Raw genomic sequence first — 22181 nt, forward strand, 5'->3', positions numbered from 1 at the left:
CCTCGCGGGATCGCTGGGTAATGACAGAGCAGCGCGCGCTCGTGGGCCAGGCACAATGGCGCCTCGCCATACCCCGGAATTTACTCTCGGCGTTCCGGCGCGCGCTGTTTCATATGAAATGTCGGTCACGGGAAAACGTGATGATGATGCGTCACGGCGGAGCTGTGGGTAATTTAAGCGTGGAGGGGGAAATACTGAATGGGGAACACGACACGGACCTTTTGTATCCGTCGCGGAGTTAATTCACGACGGAGACGCACAGAAAAAACGACGAGGAATTGAGTTTGTAAGTTGGTAACCTTAAAAACAGCACAACCAAACTTTTGTTTTGCTACGGACAATTCTCACACGATTTTGCAGCACACAAGTCTTATTAATAGCGTGCGACGGTAAAGTTCACTTAAAGATTAATTCTTAGAGAATGGTTAAAGTTAATTTGGCGAATTTTTCTATCAAATCACAAGCACTTAACTGGAGATAGACTACCTATTCCTTGCGACGTCGAGTTGAATTTAACTACATTTATTCGCCATTATTATTATTATTATTAATATTTTATCTCAGACGTTCTCAGTTAAAGCTAGAAGCACCAAGTGCCACTGGTTTTTTCAACCTGCCGTAGGACAACATGAAAAGTGAATGCTTTTTTTTTTTTGCCACCACCGTTTAAATTGGTTTGTCGTGTTTCGTTATTACATATACACATACTTACTAAGGTACACAAACACAAAACACCTTAGCACTGCGAATGATCTTTTTTTCTTGCATTCTTCCAAAACCTGATTGTTATCGAAAAGCTTTAGGTTATGTTATTTTAACTGATACTATTTAAGCTGAACTCCCAATCATCCGTTTCATCCGTCCGTCGCCCGTCCGTCCATCAATTTCGGTCCGTTATTTCTCTCGGCGATTATTACCGACTCTCAACCATCCGCCATCCGTCCGTCCGTCACTATTCTAAAATATCAGTGCTACAACTTTCCGCCACATACTTTCTCTATTGTAGGTACTTAAACTTTTAGTGAAAATAATTTACTTTGGATAATTAACTTTTGTTTTTATGAATGTGATAATAAGTTGACAGGCTTTGACAAGTGGATTAAACGGGTGCCGTCTTAAAAATAACATTAGTCATGCCAGCAATAAATAAAATTATGCTTCTTTTATTACTGCGTCAAAGGAAACAGAAAGAAGCTATTTCTATCCAGGCTTTTTTCCGTCAGTTGCTTATCCCGATAGTCTTTGCTATATATATTATACAAATGCTCCCTTTCCCGGACGTAATTTATCAGCATTTCTTCCGAAAAGCTCATTTTCATAAGCAATATTTACCGTTATTATGACAATAATAATATTTCAATACGACACAGCCTTCTATATATTGCAAATTAAAAAAATCGAACACTGTTTTCGGAAAGTCGTATTGAAGACGATCGACATAAGAAGGCGGTGGACCATCCGTTGGTCTGTCAAAAGCTAAAGCTTGGCAAGGTTTTGACGGACGGACGGATGGAATTTTTCGGGCCATCTGATTGGCTGCAGGTCACGTGATTGACGGACGGACGGGTGACGGACGGATGAAACGGATGATTGGGAGTCCAGCTTTACTGAGAAACTCCGTCTATGATCAATTTAAAATGGCGGCCGGTGGGGTCTTCAAAAGAAGGGGAAATGGTGCCGGGGGGTAGGGGACCCCGGCACCAGTTACAAAAAAGGGGGGAGGAGATTCGAGATATATTTTTTAACGCATGTGTTTACAATGATAGAATAGAACATTAAAAATCTATCTAAAATACATTGGAAACCTTACAAACTATAATGTTACAGGTTGGATAACATTTACAGCTTTGGTCACGATAACATTTGAAGTCTTGAATTATTATTTTGAATTTTGAAGGGTTTGAAAAAAATGTATTGCGTAACGGAGAGGAGGCCCGACCAAATTATGTTCCCCCGTGTCCTAAGTTTCCCTTGTGAGCCCTGGCAGCCGGGCATTAACAGCAATGTTATCCAATAGAACTGACGCAAATATGTACGTTTTACGACTTACGTCAAGGTTAACTTATACAAGTCATATCACTTTCAATGTTCGGGTATCAAAGCATTAAGTCTATTTAACGTTTTATTACTCTTGCATTGGAAATGTTATGCGTCAAATGTCTGCTTCGCGTTGAACAGTTTTAACAAATGAGTGTGTTCGGCGTAGAGCAGTTTATGCAGATGCACATGATATTACTTACATAAGCTGATTTTGATAACAATCTTGGGAAATCGTACGCCAACGACGGCCACGAGAGCAGAGGTTAAGAATAGGTCTGTAGCCATCATTAGTCTACGTAACAATCAGTGTGGACCTAATGTTTTGTTATGATTGTAGCCCAGCCTTTGTATGGAATATGGTTTCCTATTAGTTGTCATGGGGTTTGGCAAGGGCGGCTCCAGGAAGATTTTTCGGAAGGGGAAGAATGCAGTTGCCAATCATGACATTAAATAATTCAGAGATTGGCCTTGGAATATTCACAAATATGTAGTCTCAAATACTGAACTTAAGAGCTTTAATACAACTTTAAAAGAAAGGTTCAACACTTGGATGTACGTATTTTAGTAAACATAAATACACTCTCCAAAATAAAATAAATATTTTGAGCGAGACTTTCAATGAAGCATGAAGCAATGAAGCAATGAAGTGTAACATCAAACCTTGGTAACGAACCAATTCATGTGTTCTCAAGTTGCGAATACACCTATAACACGAAACTTGGACACGGAATTTAACGTAGAATTCTTTAAAATAATGCCAAGCGTGATAAATATATACGCAATGTGTGTTTTAAACTACATTTCTCGACGCAACTCTCATGTATTTTCCGGACCCACCACTAGAATTCGTTGACGATGCAGCTACGTCGACTATTGAATCCTTGGTTTTGTAGAATTAAATTTTAAACTATATAACTAAACGGCTCCGATAAAAGCGAAAAAAGATTTGAAAAATTACTAAATCCCGGCTTTGGACATGATTTTCAACCATGATTTTTATTAAAATACTACCCAGCTTGTTAAAATTCATTAAAAAGTTGATATAAAATTTTCCTTTGGCTTTGTGAACTTAAGTTCGTGGCATCCGCCACAGATGGCAGCACCATGGTTGTTACACATTTCCGTCCCTTGGCTTCCGTCGCAATCACGAAATAATTCCCACAAAATGCCGTAAACCGAGAGCTAAGAAGTTACACATAAAATAATCGGCCTCTGGAAGTGGTATCATCCCTAAAGCCTCCTGTTTGGAGCCGCGCTTGGGTGTTGGCGTAAACAATTATACACAAACGCAATGTTAGCATTGAATATTGGCTATATGTCATCTAGTGAAGAAAGTGACAACTAGTAAATCTCTTTTATAATGCGAAAAATCTGTTTTAGAAAAAAGGCTTACTTTCAATATTGCTCATCATATAATCCCTGTTTTAGACATGGTTTCTTTTGTAGAAAGTGCCATACTCAAACTGCCAGCAGTCGAACAGGAAGAGTTTCGGTGGACTGTTCGCACCGTCATTACATCAGCCAGGTCTCCAAAACCAAATATTTTCTCTGACTAGCTCAAAGCCATAGTAACACTGTAGCAGATTCTGACATCTTTATCCTTCCCACTAACAAGGTCGGGTCATAGTCATACTGGACCGAACGAACTATGATGATAAAATCACCAACCTGAATACCTCAGAGAAATATGTACATCTGAACAAAGATCCAATATCCAGAATTTAACTAAAAGTGTACTATACCATGATATATCACCGTAGCCACATACCAGACAAAACTAGGAGCGCCCTAACACCTCACCAAAGATCCACAAACCAAGCCTACCTTTGCGACCTATCATCAGTTATTTTAACTCTCCATGCCAATAAATATACTAAATTTCTACTAAAAATTGTTGAACCACTCACAGGCCAAACACTTACCTTCGTTAAAGATTCTGGTCACTTTATCTTCATAACCAAGACATTAGCAATAGCACTAAACGACCCACTCGTAAGCTTTGATGTTCAAAGCCTATTCACTAACGTCTATGTACCAGAATCACTTTCTGTTGTGAAAACCAAATTGTAAAATGACAGCACCTTGAAAGAACAGAAATACCTATCCCATCACTTATGGAACTTATCACTCTCTGTGTCAATGCAACCTATTTCCAGTTCAAAGAAGAATTCTACAAGTAAACATATGGAATGCCAATGGGTTCTTCACTTTCACACTTTATTGCCAACATTTTCATGGAGAGTTTCGAGCAAGAATCACTGAACAAAGCCAACATCCCTCCTAAAATTAGGCTTCGTTATGTAGACGACACTTTTCTTGACTGGCAACATGGTCCCAAAAATTAGAACAGTTTGTCCATTTACTCGATTCGCTCAGGCCATCTACACAGTTCACATATGAAATGGAAACAGAAGGGATCCTTTCTTTCCTAGAAATAATAGTTTCCAGGAAAAACTGCAAAATCACCACTAAAGTATACAGGAAACCAACACATAGAGGCAATACCTTCATTTCAATTACAACCATTCGAAAAGCACCAAAACTGACATAATTCACACCTTAATTAACCGAACTGAAATCATTTGTTCCGACAATACAATAGTTGCTATGAACACCACTTAAAATATGAACTTGCAATTGGTTACCCACCTTACATCATAAAACAGCTAATGAAAACAAACAAACCCCAAATCACTCAACAAAAACTACAGATAAACCAAGTGGCACATTGGTTATTCCTTATGTTTGTGGTCTCTCGGAAAAAAGAAGACGATTGGGAAAGAAACACTGACTAAGAACAGTTTTTAGTCAAATTACACCATCAAAAGCAAGATTACTGGAGTAAAACCAGCTATAGGGAAGTAGCAGAACTGTGATTATCAGATCCCCTATTGCTGTGCTTGCATGTAAATTGGAGAAACAGACAGGGCTCTTTCAACATGCGTTAAAAGAACACAAAAAAAACATAAAGAATGGTGAATTAAAAAAATATAGGCTTAACGAACATGCTTCAGAACAGCCAGGAATTAAGTAATCAGCATTTACTGTCCGTAATTGCAATATTATCAGTCAAAAAAGTATTGAATAAAAAATACACGGATGCCTTTAATTAAAAAGAAACTTATGTACTACGAAAATCAATTGCAAACCAACAACCATCCCAGCAATACACCAGCAAATAATATCAGTCCTTAGGTGCGCGGCCATTCAGTGGATCCCTCACTTGCCATTCTTTAGCTATGCCAGGAGAGGAGGTCGAACATATATAAACCCCCTGTTTTCCAGTGTCCAATATCAGTCTGTGTGTACCTGATGACGGGATTAGATGCCAGTCCCTGAAACGTCGCAACTGTTTTTGTCATAGGAAACCTACTGTGTGTGTTGTTCATAATATCTGTTTATCTTCATCGTTGTGCTCATGTATATATTTGCTGCGTTGTCCAGGTTTTGTTATCTGTCTGCATTTAATTGTTATTGTTAAAACTGTGTCCTCGTTGTTAGCCCACTGTGTTCGTCTGTGCTGTTTTTAATTTTTTCATGACTAAATTCCTTCCACGGAATTATTGTTCTGTATGATATTTAAGTTTGAATGTTTCGTCTGTGCTGTCATCATTGTGCTGTCCATAATACCTGTTTAGGTTCATCGTTGGGTTTATATTTTGGACATTTAGGCTTGTTTTCTGTGGGTTTATGTTTTTATTTATTAATTTGCATTTATGACTTTTTACCATGACAAACAGTGCAAACCTGCAATAACTTATATCTTAGAAATTGTATTAAATCAAAATTCCCCATTGCGTGAACCATTTGAAGAACTAGGCTTACGGTACGTTGTCATAACGTTCATTGAAATGTGTATGTGTGGTGGCAGGGAGTGAGGGATGACGCAATTTAATTCGTTAAATAACATAAAGCTTGTTTTCTAATTTTTTTTTCAAATACAAATATAAAATTATTTGTGGGTATCTAATTGTTCTGCACTGTAAAACAATTTTGTATGTTCTATAAGGATTATTTTTCTCAAAATAAATGGCCAAAATATTTTACAATAGTGTTGCAAACAAAATGTGTAAAATATTTTTGTCGGACACGCATACTGTATACCGTACCTCCGCGTTTACCTTAATTAGGGAGACTTCAATTCAGGATCTTCAGATTATCCATTTTTTTTTTAATTTTCCCCGGCAATGTATTGTACAATCTGCACTGTTATATTCGCAGAGTTACAAGACATTTTACTGACAGCTTTTTTCTAAGAAATTATTTTATACGACATTACAACAAATTTTTGCAGTCCGCCGTGTGCTTCTGTGATAAGTGCACTGTCTAAACGATTACTTTTGATTTTTTTTCTCGAACAGCAATGCATTGAGTCTACATATGTCATTTTCACAGTTGTGAGAAATGTTTAAAAAATATAAAAAATGTGGTCTTGTCTTGTGAGTTCAGTGATTGCATCATTAACTGTTACTTTTATTGTGGTTAGACAACAAAAAACTTAAAGAACGCAGGGGGAACTGAACCAACGACAAAACAACCATTGTTTTTCATTATTATCATAGAAAAACAAAGCTTACTTTTTAAAATAATTTTGATGGTTCCGCAAATTATCTTACTGTGAAAGGGGTATCGTTATCTTCCTCCTCGAATCATTGAACGAAATAAAAAATTTGCCGTTAAACATTAAGCATAACACAACTCTCTTGGAACAACATTTGTTGTTTAGCATAGAAATTATCTTTAAAAGACCGCCAAGACAAGTTCACAGAATTTATTATTGGACTAACATTAATTCTTAATTCCCTGCTAACAATGTATATTTACGAATTACAATTAAAAGTTATTATTTCTTTAATTACTGATATTCAAACTAAAATATCAAGGAATAATAGTTTGTACTTTCTCTCTAACGAGTGTGCTCGTTGACTTCAAGGCGAGTCCTCGACAAACTTGGAACACCAATCTACTCGCCACCCATGGCAGCAGGTTTCTACTCGCCTTCTCAAAAGCACCGGTCGTCGTCTCCCCCGGCAGTCCACCGCACTCCAGGTGCTCTGCGGTCCCTCTCCCCGACTCGGACTCGGCTGTAGGGCCCTCCTTGGTCGGGTCCTCTTGGGCCTCTGGCTCGGTGGCGTGCTCGCGCCTGCGGGTATCCGACTCGTGGTCCCCGGTCCTCTCTAGCAGGGCAACTCGCCCGGCGAGCTGGCGTGGGGTCACGTCAGTGGCCGCGCCGGCGACCAACAGCTGCAGTCTTCCAATGAGCTGGCAAGTGGAGACAACCATATTCTCGCTTGGCAAGTCGCGTGCTAGGTAGCAGCACGATCGCGTGTGCATGTGTGCATGGCTCGCCGGCCATCTTGTCTAACATTTGTCTGCAGCTCGCACGCCCAGCGAGTGTAGTACTCGTCGCCTTCGACTCGTAACCAAAAGGTTCTGCAGCTTCAAACACATGTGGCTTCCATGCGGCTCGCTCAGTTAATCGTTCCCTTCTCTGGTTGAATTGCCGTCATCAATCACGTAGTCTCGTCGTTGATTTCTGGCTGACTGAGCAACAATACGAGCATGACTGTCCACCTTGGCGAGACTGTTTGGTTCTCTAGACTGTAGGCCTACTGTGTTAACTGCTGCCGCCTACCGTACATATTGACATCCGGAGCAATTAGTGTGTGCACGACCAGAAACCGAAGTTCCTACAATTCTCTCTGTGCACTTTATTTCAAAATTCACTCCACACTTTTGTTAAATCACTTGGATCGACGGGCGGAGAGCTTGTTTTGCTGGGCAAGTTGGCACTCATACTTGAAGTGTGCATTACGGTGAAATGTTGTGTAATGCAAAATTACGTCTTATTGTACGGCGGAGAAGGAAAATATACTCCCCACCAGTTATATCGGCTAGCTGCTCGCTTGCGACTGAACGCTAGCTGGGCTTACTTACACATTTTATAGTTCGCTGCCCCGCGGTGACGTCATTATGGGGACCGCGAGGGGAGTGTTGCAGTCAGACCGGGACTTACGGTAGTATAGTTATTATGAGCTTCGTGTGCATAGTTTGGCCGTAGTGGACGTTTCAAAGTATCTTATTTCGTGTCGCCCAGATTCTGTCATGACCCTCCGTACGAAACATAAGACGTTCATCGAATTCACGTCAAAAAATAAACTTGGATACGATAACGTGGATAATTTTTTTTCAAACGAGTAAGAAGTAAGCGCATGTTTAAATAAACTCAAAAATTACTTTGTCAATGTATTGTTGAACAAACTATCCTCCTTGAATTATGATTATTTTTTCATCACTTGTGTATTCCATTACAACTCATGCCTACAATAGTTTTTTTTAATATATATATGTATATATATAAAACCTCATATATAACTGTCTATCAAGAAGATATAATTTCTTGAAAAACTATAGGGGAGGTATCATTTACTAACGAGAATAAATAGTTTTCTAGTAATTTTTTTTGGTAGACCAAATTCACGTGAAACCGCATTTTGATTCCAAAGGTGAAAATGTAGTTAATACGGCAGCAGCAAGTGCACTGGTTACTACCCTTTTTATGTCGGACGAATATGACATTTTAATTTAACCGTCATACAATAACAACTGAAATATGATTTTCACTATACTCAAGAAAGTATAGGTAATAGGAAAGGATGAACTAGATTAGTCTGTTGTTTGTTTTGGCACAACATGCTGTGAATTATGTGTAACAGCAAACTCTCTTCGACAGTGAATTAAGAAATGAAATGTATTAAATTTATGTTTTGCTAGAGTATCGTTTCTTAATTGTGTGTGTATTATGTTACGTGTATTTAGTCATAAGCTTAAAGACCATTTGGATCCTTATCACTGCTGGAATCAGTGCAATTATAAAAATAGTGGTAATTCTCTTCCTTTATACAACATTCTGCCGACACAAGTCTAAAAGTTAAAAAAGGTTAACGGATAATAAATTGAATGTCCGAATTTTTAATAATTACGTTTAAAAGTAAACTAGCTTCTTGACAAGTGACCTAAAATTCATTTACCTAAATAAATCATTGTTTGCTTGCGAAGCTTGCTTCTGTGATAAAGTAGTCTGTAACTGTTTAAGTAACAGTAACAAAACCAACACTGCTATGAGGAGAAATAAAACGTAAAAAATAACCAAAATATAATATTAAAACACAGTTTAAAAAAACTATGTTGTAAGGGAAAAATTTATCGCCGCACGTAGGAAAAGCGGAAGGGAGTATATTATACTTAATATTTAAATGGTTGTAACGTTAATAAAATTTCGTTTCACCGTAATGAAAAGATATAATGCGTTTTTCCTGATGTTTATCCAGGAAACGCATTTTTCATGCTTAAAAAAAATTAATTTCAACACCACTATACTATTTAATTTCATCTGTATGTAGGCTATGTCACATACGCTTATATGGCAAGGATATTAAACTGTTTCAGACAGGTAGAGATTATGTGTGTCGAAGATTTACACATAATTTAATTTTCATTTTGTTAAACGTGATCCAGTCGCTTAGTGTTACATCTGAAATATTTTCTCAAATATTTACAATCAAAATGTTGTTCAGCCACACTTCAAAGACGTTTACCAGCCTTGGAAGCACTGTAGGACGTAAATCGTATAAATGGTTTCAACTTATTTTATCGCGAGGAAACTGCAGCTGAAGTATTTCGGTCAAATTCCGACTCATTCTGTATACATTTGGAATACTAATGTGAAATAAAATTTTAGACCCTGAAAAACTTGAGCCAGGCCGACACAGCTGTGTCTGGTGTAGATTTCTTGCTGCACACTGTCAAAATTTTCCGTCAATTTACGAACTTTTAAACTAAGAACCCACCTAAAGTGAAGGAAGCGTTCTTCGTGGCTTAGGATAACTGGATTTTCGTAGCTCAGAATAACTGGATCTTCGTAGCTCAGAATAACTGGATCTTCTTAGAAACTACACTGGATTCCGTCTGACGAGTTCTAGGCTCCGTTGTACTTAAACAAGATAATCAACCACGTGGTAGGAATACAAAAATACTTTTTTTTTCTTCTGTGGACTTACAAAGATTTTTTAAGGTTTGGTTATCACTTCAGGATGAATAAAGTGATTTCATGTTTGAAGTAAATTATCTCAGTATCAATACGTACATGTATGACGATATTGCCAACGTATGAAGTGACAAAAATTTTTTTTTCCAGTATTGACACTACCAATTTTTTTATAGAGAACATAACATATATACCAGTGGTATATGTTGTAACTGTCACTTGTAAAGCATCACATGTTTGTTTACGAACACTGTCAATCACATGAACTTGTTTACAAACAATGTTTACAAAACAACAGTTGCAAAAAGCTTATGAAGACAGTTGGTACTAATTTTGAGAACTGCCAAATTTGAGGCCAGTAACGCGACACAATAAATGTCATATTAGTGAGCGCCAAAAAAAATTTTTTTTTGTTTCATAATATAAATAGTAGTTTCTATAGTGTCAAAATAAGATGACAGTGCGTGAATTCGCAAAGATCACAAAATATTTATAAACAGTAATCTTAGTAGGTTTTAAGCCGGGTTTATTAACAACGGAAGAAACGCTAGATCGCAATGGCGCAACACACAATTAACGAAAGAAAATCACGATCGTTTGTAAAATACTAAAAACACAAACGTTGCCTACCTTACAACTTGAAAATGTAATACATTAGAGAACAAATTTCTTCCTCCGCTTCATCTATGATTATAATTTTTTTTGCGAAAACTTGAGCCTATTCTTAATAGTTTGATTCAAAAGCTTTGCGATAGTTTAATAATTAAAAACGCGATGTGTGTGATGACAATAAAATAATAGCCTGCTATACATATGACATCCGCATCCCTAAAATATTTTGAAACACTTCACTTCAGGTATAGAATGCGGAAGCGCAAACTGAAACGCAAGAAGTTCCGTTGCGTTTTTGCGTCTAGCGAAATTTATAAACGTGTAATTGAAAAAAAAAACGTCGTTCTTTAACTTTTTATGTCTTCTTGCGTTTCTTGTGTAGCTTACATAACCTGTCCTTAGGCTAAATTAATAAACTACACTATAAATGCAAGAACTTAAGAAACGCAATACGTAAAAAGTTCCAAAACAACGTTTTCAAATAACTGTTTTGAAAACTATGCACGGTGCAAAAACTCAAATGTAAACTTTGACAAACCTTAAACTAATTGAGTTTTGGCTTCCGTTTTCGCCTTCCGTATTTGAAGTGTAGTGTTCCGAAAAAATTTAAAGATAGAAAACGTTATGTGTATAGATAGCTACGATGTAGTTTTTATTTCATAAATATCGTTTTGTCAAACGTTCGCACAGTGAAATAAATTAACAAATTTAAATCCAAATAGTGAGAGTTTAGTATATGCTAAAAATTAAATAGGCTATCAAAAGAAGTCCGGGGAAATATTTATTTAAGTACTGTTGTTCAAATTCAAGTTATAGTGTTGGTGACGTTTTGCGACTTTCGTGCTTTATTAACGAAAGTGATTTTCTTGCTTTAGTTGCGTGTTGCATTTCTGCGTGGTTGCGTTCCTTCCATAGTTTATAAACTCAGCCTTAATCCGCCTTCATAATCTACGAAAGGAACGCAAAGGTTCAACAGCGCTCCAAGCAAAGAATGCAGAAAACACAGTCATTTACAAAGCTCGCAAGTCGCAAGACATCACCAATCCTACAACTTGGAATTGTAAAATAGTAGAAAACAAATTAATAACACGGGTCTCTTTTGATAATTCATATTTATTGTGAAAACAGAAGAAATTGTCAATAATTTGTTTTTAAAGATTATTTTCTTCCCATGTGTTAATGATTAACAAGTGCAAACTTGTCGTATGTACACAATAAAAAGAACACCGTGCTCTTCTATGCACATGAATTCTGCGTCTTTAAATGTTTTCGGAACACTTCCGTACGAGACAGCGTTTCCACAATAGCACGCAGACGGACTAGCTCTGCAATGCCCAGCTCTTCAGTTCACGTTGCTCCGTGCGACCAATAGAAGCCGGGTACTTGGGCTGCGGTGGTAGCCATGTTTGTTTATGTTCTAAATACGTTAAATATAGCTTCAAGTGCAAGAAAATCTTGTGTTCTATTATTGTTTTGTCATTTTTTTTTTATTTATGTAAATTCTGCCCGTGCTATAATCTCGAAGCATTAAATTTGTGTTTTTTTTTATAAATTAATATTTGTTAACCTTATGCAACCTCGCAGGCTTCCTCGCACAGCAGACGTGATATTGAAATGTTCCGGGAGATCGTCTCGGTGGGACGGGCCGGAGCAGAGTGGGGTTTGGAACAGCGTAGCGGCGCCCGGCGCGGGATCGTGTTTCTTCGGGAGGGGGGCGCGCGACCCGCGCTGTTGGGGGCGAGTCCACGCGCCCACGCGCCAGCGCCTCTGCGCGTTTGTTTACGAGGCCCTGTCACACTGTCCAATTCCTCGCCCCCGACTATATTCGACCACAAACTTGGAGGGCAAAGAAGCACTGCACGCAATACAGCTTACTTACATTGTGTTTCCGTCGAACATAGTTGCACCGTTAACAAAGTTAACCTGTCACACCATCAAGAGCCAATTAAATGTTTTTTTCAATTTTTAGTATAAGCAATAATAAATCTGTGTCGGATAAAAAACGGAAACATGTTTACGATTTTTACGAATATTTTACCATTTAAAACAATTTTATTACGAATTAACGTAAAAACTCGTAGTTTGATTACACAAATTTGTCATCTCTTTAAAATAAATACCAAATTCGGTTTTCTTCCTAGATAAATTTCGTATTTAGACAACTTCAGATAAAACATTTTTTCACCTTCATTACCTCGCGTCTGCCATTTCCACCTGCACGGAAAAACATTTTCTGTACTTTTACCAAAGATTCTTTTGGAAACCGGTTGCCAAGAAATAGTTTGTAATACTACAAGAAAGATATAGCAACTTTGTACAACACATAGCTGTGGTTATTTGAGCATATAGAAATACGTTTTTCGAGATAATACTGAGGATTTCTTATGAAAATTAACGCACACTTTTATACTTTAATTGATGTTTCATTCGGTCAAAATATTTTTAAAACATGTGAAAGATAATTGAATATTCAACCATTTTACTTTATTATGTTGTATCATTCTTATTAATGTGTGCATTTAATACTGGAAGTCTATTTAGGAAACGGTTTACAAATAACCTATTAAAGGTACTTTAATACACAAAGCATAAATGCCCGGGTAATAATCTGAACCCAGCATTACTGCGAACAATATTTTGTAGTCATAAATTGTTAAATGTACAAATTTACATATCTGTATTTTTATATGAGTATTACTGCTCCATTTACAAAAACAAATTACAGTGTATTGAAAATATTTGATGGAAAATAAAGTGATCCAATTTTGTCGAACAAATATTACTGTGCTAGTGACTTTTCTGTGTCGTTATAATTAAGGGCAGGAATTTTTCGTGAAATCATCTGAACGACTGCAACAAGGTATGCCTGTGCCAGCGGTTTCTTCATTGTGTTTGGCGGCCGTCTGTAAGAGAAGCCATTGCCCTCTCAGACGTGTAAGAGTTGATTTTTCATAGATCATTATATATATATGTATATAAACACACATTGTGTATATTAAGTTTAAATGGAAATTGCTTAGTACTACCACTTAATATAAATATTTTTATATATGTATATACATAAACTTACATATAAACATTATATACCAATATATGTATATATAATAAGCATATAAATTATAGTAGTACCATTGAATATATATATGTATATATTCATATATGTATATATAAATAAATATATTTATTTTTAATGGTACTACTATTATTTCTATGTTCACTTAGCTTAGATTTATGTTTTACTCTTTGGTTTTAAGATTTTCAACAAAACAAACAATGAAAATTAAGCTAAAATATGTATAGAAAATCCTGTTTATTTAATAATTTTCTTTAAAGTATTCTATTGCTTTTAACTTTGAACTACTCAATATAATCAATTTGTATTCTGAACTCAGACTAGCCTGGCATTACAATATTGACAACCCAAAGTTGACATTCAAATGTAGAGGTAGCACAGCGTTCATTATACTGTAGATACACAACAATATATTAACCTGCATAAATTCGATGCCATAAAAAATCAAATAATTTCGTGATGGAATTTTATTGTCAAATCTTAAATGTTGAATCAACTCAGTAAGGTTAAGGTTTGTTTGTAGGAAGATATTACAGGCTGATTTGAAACGTTTAAGCGAAAACAAATTTACAAACGTATACTTAGTGCTATAATCTAAGTTTTAAAATGTTTCAGGTTAATATTTTTAATGCCACAGAAATATAATTTCTAACTTGGGTACCTAAGTACACATTCTCTACTTTTTAAAGATTTTTTCGTTAAATTTCGTGTCCGAGTTTCATATTACAAGTGTATTTGCAACATGAGAACACATGAATTTGCTCGTTACTGAGTTTAGATGTTACACATCTCTGGCGAGTACTAGAAGACTTTATCACAAATTTTATTTTCATTATTTCATTTTAAATTGGGTTTTTAAATTCTTTCTTTTGGATGATAAAGAGGTAATGATACTGTTACGAACGCGAGAGACCAGACCGTGATGCCATGTTCAGTGCTGGCTGGTGGCCCTGCACAGCCACGTACAGTCCACTGACGTAAGGCATGCCACGCGCGCCTGGCAGGATTACAAGGGTAGTCGCTACCCGCTCCCCCCTCTGTTCCCCTCGCATTGTCCTGCCTTGGAGCCGTTATCTACCGCTGAGTGGCCTTAGGGAATTCCGCGGGCCGCCGCGCGGAGCAGCAAGAATTTACGCCACCCTTCTGGACTGTTTGGGCGTCGGGTCGGCCCGAGATGACGTGACTCGTCAGGGCCACTCTCGTCGGTTCTAGAAGAGCGCCAGAGTACTTCAGCAGCGTTGCCGGCTTCCGCGGCAGTTCCGAGCGGATTCCGAACGAAGGGAAGTGCGACATCGGCGAAGAGAGTGAGAGGGGGAACCCCCCCCCCCCCCCCTCAGCCGCAGAGCTGCGCAACACGTAGTTCGACTGGATCCTGAGAGTGCGGCGACTGAGTGGCGCGAGACTGTGTGTATGGACAGGAGCGTGGTAAGGGGTGAACCACTGTAGAGCCTAGCTGCAGTGAGGAGTGTGAACTGCAGATCTTGACAAACATTCAGTGACTTGGGGATAAACATTTTTAAGTGCCAGTGATTTGTGACCAGACATTTTTAAGTACAATTATTTATTATTATGTAAATATTAGTAATACAAACTGTATTAAAAATTAATTGGGCTATCTCTTACGAACCCAGGTCTCCCCACATTATAAAACGTAACAATATTATAGCTCTAGAAACCACCCAGAGGATACCCTGTTTAGATAAGAGATCTTGGAACTGTTCTACCGGAAGTAAAAGTTATTTTGTTTGAATAATTTAAAAATTGGCTGTTGTTAATGTAACATGCCACGATCACCGTGCTTCCAGCGCGGTGTTGCCTCTGAACTGGCGCGCAGTCTTCGCGTCGTGCATAGGACAACTGTGAGATCTGAGCGGTAACCATAACATTATATGGCAAAGAAACAGAGATAAAAGTGTACTGCAAGTCTCTTGAGTTGTTTCAAGAATCTGTACTGGGTGTTTCATATCTAATAATTACTCTGAAAACACGCTTTTTAGCCATGTTCACTCTACTAAAATAACAATTTAAAAATAAAATTCGGGAAAAGGACAACTCAACCGCCCTCAAGAGTATCCTTAATGCTTTTCGTACACTGACCCCACTTTGATATCCTGAGTAGTTTTCAATTCACGGTTTCTTCTGAAGCTCCGCACACACCGCTGTGCGTCCAGATAGGGGACCCTTCAGCCACAGTGCGCTACACCGCACACTCGAGGAATGAAGTTTTGTTAGCTCAAAACGCCACTAGAAAATTCGTTTCTTCGAATTTAATTAGAATTTTCAAGTGATATCCCTCGAAACTCACACTGTTAGAATTCACATTAGATTTACGGACATTTCAGCATTTCAAAGAATATTGCGCTACATATCGAACTATAAATGGGTCGAATATAAATTTTCTTGAATCCGAATCTTTAATTCGAATTCCCGAGAGTCCCTCGAATAAACCCCTTGACTCCGAATTAGGGTGTCAAGGGCCAAAAATAAAATAATGTACAATAAGTCAAAAATAAGGGAAATTAGGCCTCACCATCTTGCAATTTCAAATATTTTGATACGTCTTACAAGAAAGCTTCCGTGTAGACTAGAGTATGTTATTAAATACGTGGTTGCAACAAGGTGTAGAAGGCATGGGAGCTGTGATTTAAGCTTTGACATGCCAAAAATTGGGATAAATATTTAAATATTAGAATTACAGAAACAATATGTAAAAATCCACGATGGCGGGGATAACTTTTTATAATCAATCCATATTGTAATTTTATTTAACTATACTAATGTTAAAAGTACAATATCTTTGGGAATGTTAACAGGATAGTCATGAAGAAAAAAGTATTTACCAAATAATCTTTCTTAGAATCTTTTTTCCCGAATATCGAATGGTTCCAATACTAAATATTTGTTAGTATTTGAGAATTTGAGGATTGAATTAGTCCATCCCTACATGGAATGAAGGGTCGCTTCCCTCATAACGGGATCTTCCTGGAAACTACTCCGAGATCACTACTGCCGGTTTCTGTGGTTCGTTGAAATAAACGTAAACAGGTCTGTGCTGCACAATTAAAAGTTTTTGAAGTTTTATTAAAACTACAAGATTATATTTTTGAATCCATTACCGAAGTAAGTAAACCCAGCAAAAATGTTTACGAATATCCCTTCTTGTTTTGTAACCACAGTTCTTCGTAAATTAAATGTGAAAATGTTTTAACACTAGATATAACAAAGACAGCAAACGTGTACTTGTACCCTGCTGAGATTACACAAATACTATTATAACAAAATATTTCTTTTTAAATCTCAAAAAATAAGAATTGTTACAACAAATACCAAAGGACTCCGATTATTGTGTGTAGTGCTCGTGTTGAGGTAGTAGTAGCGTGTAATTATTAGAGACATGTAAAATTCGCGGATTAATTTCGCGATAGGATAGAGTCCAAATAGTTTGACATTATTTTTCTTCAGTGATTGGGCCACAGTTTATCTGAAGGACTCTGGGCCAATGAAAAATCTTTAACAGAAAAATTAGCGAATCACGATCATTCCAGTCAACAGGTGTTACGAGTCGGTAACCTATCAGCAGATGTAATTTGCACGAGTGCATAGAGGATCATGGAGTCTATCCTTTAGGGATTTGAAATCGCGAATTTTACAGGTCTATAGTTACTATGTTATATTATATGGTTCTGAATGCAGTCTGCCGCTCGGTGATATATTCCTCTGCAGTGTGGGTGCTGTGTTGCACAATGCAGTCGTGGTAGTATTGTGTATACTGCTGTGGTGTTGGCAGTGCACTGAATTCTGATCCAGCAGTCAACTCACTTCAGCCACGTGAAACACAAGTACTGCAATAGCAAAAATAATCAACATTAACAACATACAATTGCCTATATCTTGTGACGAAATATTAAGAGTGAGACAGGGATAATTTTCTACATTTTAAAAAATTCTGATGTTTTTAATATATATTTTTATATGGCTTCAGAATTATACTATTTCAAACGCAAACAAATACCAATGCTACAGGGTGGCTTGCAAAACCTATGACTGACGAAACAGAAACAATGGATAGTTTACAGCTACCAGTGTAAACAAGGTTTAATAAGGCTGTAAACAAAACACTATAGTTCATTACTTCTACAAAACAAAGATAAATAGTCTGTGTCAGACGAATGCAAACTAAAAACTGAATGTTAAGTTGGATACTCTCACAAAACAGTATCATCACAAAACTATAGTCATCACGTTACAATAGTTTCTCAGAGTTCTAGTTTTGATGTTATAAATTTTTCTGGCTAGAAGTAACCCAGTAGTAGGCACAACATCTATTCAAAGGACCACTGAGTCGAACTAGACGGATATATGCAGTGTTGGCGAACAATAGCTTGTTTACAAAATGTAATTTGGACACATAGTCGATAGGGAAAATAAGATGGTTGCGTTTCTATTGTTTATGACCTCCAGTGGCGTAACGAGGAATTGTTACCTGCGGTGCGCCGCGATGGAAACAGCTGCCAGCATAGGGAACACCAGTAGGACGGCCGGTGTAGCGACTTACTGCTATTGTTGCGTCGCACTCACACACATGCACAGTACTAAAACGCAGCCCAGTTTATCCTGTAATAATGTTTGGCAATAATATACTGCATGTCCCTAGGCCTACAACTAAGGCAAATGCTATTTTAAAATTTCTAGGTTCACTAAGTCCAAATTGGCGCCTAAATATACCGCTAAGGTTGCAGGTTAAATCCTGGGGACATGAGGAACGACCCGAAGAAAGGGAATCTGCAGTTTATATACCGGCGCCGGTGTACTAAGTCCTTGCTGGGCTTGGTACAGATTTTGCCCATGGGCACCAAACGTAACAATCGCAATAAAAAACAATCCAAAATAAACGTTACGTAGTGGTGCATACACCAAACCACACGTAGTAATTACTGACGTATTATAAAAAGTTTAATAAAAATGCACTTAATAGGTAATTAATATGAAAATATTTCCGGTGACTTCCTTATTACAGGTGTGTAACCTCACTTCCAGTTATTTGAAACTACTGTGTCAGTAGGATACTCTCAAAACGTAAACAATGAAACAATGGAGCATAGTTCATGGCAGAAACGCGCACAGGAGGCGACAGTTCATAATTTTTGTTTTACAATTTTACATTTATTATATTATTACAATTTATTAAAATGGAATAATAAATCGTCGTGGAAAATAAAACGGGGTTCGTAAATGGATAACCCAATTAAAAATTTTACTACACAGTTTTATTGATTGCCAATATTTATATCACTGCAAATAATCTTCTAAAAATGCCTAGTAATCAATTAAACTTAAAAAATGTTTATTCCCCAGTCACTCAGCACACCTCGCTGGGCCGCACCTCTGGCGCAACTCTCGCCGCAGCACCCCTCGTGGACCTCCGTCGCGGGACTGTGTCGCCACACTCCGCCGCCGCCGTCGCACTTCTTTTCGCCGAGGTTCCGCTCGACGCTTCGCTCGGAACTTCGCTCGGGACTCTCACCGCACCCGCGGCACTATCACAGAGAAACTCGCTCGCCGAGGAACTGAACTCTCTCGCCGAGGATCTCCGCTGCACCCGCGACACTATCGCCTGGAAAACTCTCAACTGAACTGCCCTCGGAGGCCGGCGTCCCGGGCTTATGTAGGCCCAGGCGCCACTTCCAGAAGTCGCGAGCGCGGCTGGGGCCAGTCGCGTCATTTCGCGCCGACCCGACGCCAGAAATATCGAGACACGCGTCGGCGGCTCGCGTAACTCCCCAGCTGTCAGGTGTCAGATAACTGCGCCGAGACAGAGCGCCGCGCGAGGCGTGCTGGGCAGGAGGGAGGGAAAGCGGCGACCCTTCTTATCTACTCGGCGCGCGCGGCACGTCTCACGTTGCGGCGGCAACGTGACGTCAGTGGCCGCGCGGGGCCGCCAGTCAGCTCCGTTCCTGCGCGCGCCGCGGCCCTGCTCACGTTCGTAACAATATTTAACGTCATATGGGCCGAGTATCAGCACATATGTAAAAAAATTTAATGACAATATGAACCAGAAAAGACAGTACTATCATTTACTTCTTTGCCACATAGCTTCCATGCCTGTAGAGGCATTTGTCCCAACGTGGAGTCTCACAGAGCTCCGTCGCCTGAGGGAAGAGCCACAGTGACGGCTGTCAGGGGAGGTTGGAGTTGCTCGCTGCTCCTCTACAGTTGACGATGTCATCACTGACGCCATTTTACCGACGACCTACGAACGTTATCGGTACGTGCAGACACGAGATCTTGAATTGTGCCCTATAGTTCCTTGTTTGTAAATAATTTAATTTTTACTAATTATGTTCCTACTTAAAAATGGACATGTGCGTTACTTATTGACAAGCTCTCGTGTATTTGCATGATTAACAGTGGTGCTGCAGGGGTTGTTGAGTGGTCAGATCACTCGCCTGGCACCTAGGTGACGTGTTGGAACTTTCCGTGAACTGTGGCTCCCCCCCCCCTCCCGCCAGCATTTTTTATTTCGCTTTTGCTTCGTTATCATTATTTAATAATGTCGCAGTAGAAGCACTGGGTAGCGGTTCTCTAAACCTGCTAATTCTGCTACACTGTAAAAATTGTTTGAATTTTTTTTTACAAGTCAAGTCCTTGGACACTCTGTTGTCAACTATGCCACTGATAAATCTGCAAGGCAGTGCTTTATAAAACTGAAAATGCTAAGCTAAAAACTTGCAATTTTAAAAGTGATATCGTTGGCAACTGAGTTTCCAAGAACTATCCTTGTAAGAGTACACATATTTTTAACAGTATACATACAGCCTCTCCTAGGATTATTCACGAGATTTTCATTTTCAACACGTGGAATTATACATATTCAGTGATAAATTGTCACACTTTTAAACAAATATGAAAAAATAAAAGTAAGACACAAAGCTATGTTTCATGTATTTTTTGCATTTTTGAGGACTTAAATTTAATAGTAATAATTTGTTTAGTTGGGAAAAAGTGCTATAATTACTTTAAGTTGCATTATTTCTCACTTTAAAGTACTTTATACAATGTTTCTTTTTTCGCGTGCATTTTCAGGAGTAACTATCCCGGACACCAATTTAAATTAATTACCAACTTTCCTAAAATCTTAACTATTTTAGCTACTTGTTGCTACTGAATTTCACAAAAAAAAAATCTCCTGAATTTCCCTGGTATTCGTTAGATAAGAAAGGATTCTCTGTCTTTAATTAATTTTAAATACCTACCCTTTAAATCATAAATCCAAACCAAAATCCAAAAGTTCCGTTGCATGAAACTAAAATGTTTGTAATGTGTGTTGTTGTTTTTAGGCTACACTTATATTTAAGATTAGGATTCATTGAATGCCAATAAGTTTCATAAACAAATGATTTGTAATTTTAGACAAACTTTGGTTCTCTGTATGCAGTAAAAGATTTTTTTAAAAAATTGTTTGAAAGGGAATTATTTAGACATATTTTGGATTGAAATGATAGTAACTTAATTTTACCGAACTTTTCAAAATTTGTCTATTCATAGAAAACATTAGTTTATGTTCCAACGTCATAAACATATGTATATATAATTTACGCATTTACATGCGTTACCATCTACAATAGTATTCAAGTGATTGTATGAAACAATTCTACCTTTTTTTTACGTCCGTCTGGCTGGATGCACTTGCTCCAACATCTCAGGGACGCTAAGGGCGACAATGGCTCGCACATCACACGCCTCTTCGCCCCTACGCACCAGGTACCGAACTGGCGTGCTGTCATAGAGTCAGTAACGCGCCTCTGTGGGAGTTTAAGCAGCGTCATTACCATTTTATGATGGGATAATTCAATACTACTTATTATAATGTTTTCTAAATATTTCATACCTAAAATCACCCGTGAAAACATAACATTTTTCGCTGTGAAAGGAAAAAAAAAACGGTACTTGTTTAGGCAAGTGCAATGGAAAGAGACCAGGAAATTTCACGAGTTAGTCAGGCTGAAATTCAAAGCATTATAGCCTATTTGCTCTACCAACGTTTGCTTTTCCGTTGGCGAGAAAGTTATTTTTTTCTCGTTAGCCGACAATTTTCTTTTAGCTGAGATTCGTTGGCTGACGGTCGCAGAGGGGCGTAACTGCGGTCCAATCATGAACACAGTGCAAGAATTTGAAGGTTTGCATTCTAACTTGCGACCAGGTGAATCCGCGAAATTCCGCACCTCTAGGAATGGCTGCAAGCACGTAGCCTCCTTTCCAGGATTTAAACACGGGCGAAGACAGAATAAGAAAATTAGGTACATAAGGTTACCGAGAACTTTATTTTGAAAGATGATTGTTAAGTGGCTACAGTAAATGAATTTCCTCCAACAGCTAGCCCAACATGTCTCGTACACAGAAGCGGCAGGA

Source organism: Bacillus rossius, chromosome 1, assembly GCF_032445375.1.
Source record: "Bacillus rossius redtenbacheri isolate Brsri chromosome 1, Brsri_v3, whole genome shotgun sequence".
Classification (NCBI taxonomy): Eukaryota; Metazoa; Arthropoda; class Insecta; order Phasmatodea; family Bacillidae; genus Bacillus; species Bacillus rossius.